Genomic DNA, 262 nt, shown 5'->3' with positions numbered 1-262 from the left:
TATTCACGTCTTCTATATTATTAATGACTTACTGTCTACTTGTTATATCAATTACTGAAAGATAAAGGGCTTAAAGTTTCAAGTATGATTGTGGATTCGACAATTTCTCATTTCATTTCTCTCCCCATACTGTGTTTCATAAATGTTGAAGCTCTGTTGTTAGATGCATAGGTAGATACATGTTTGGGATTGTTATATCTTCTTGCTGAATTGACTCTCTTGGTTTTCTATAATGCCTCTCTTCATTGCGGTAACATCCCTT

The sequence above is a fragment of the Echinops telfairi genome, unplaced genomic scaffold, assembly GCF_000313985.2.
Source record: "Echinops telfairi isolate 266 unplaced genomic scaffold, ASM31398v2 ScPeMD7_12;HRSCAF=54, whole genome shotgun sequence".
Taxonomy (NCBI): domain Eukaryota; kingdom Metazoa; phylum Chordata; class Mammalia; order Afrosoricida; family Tenrecidae; genus Echinops; species Echinops telfairi.
The sequence above is the reverse complement of the archived record's forward strand: the minus strand, read 5'-3'. Positions refer to the sequence as shown.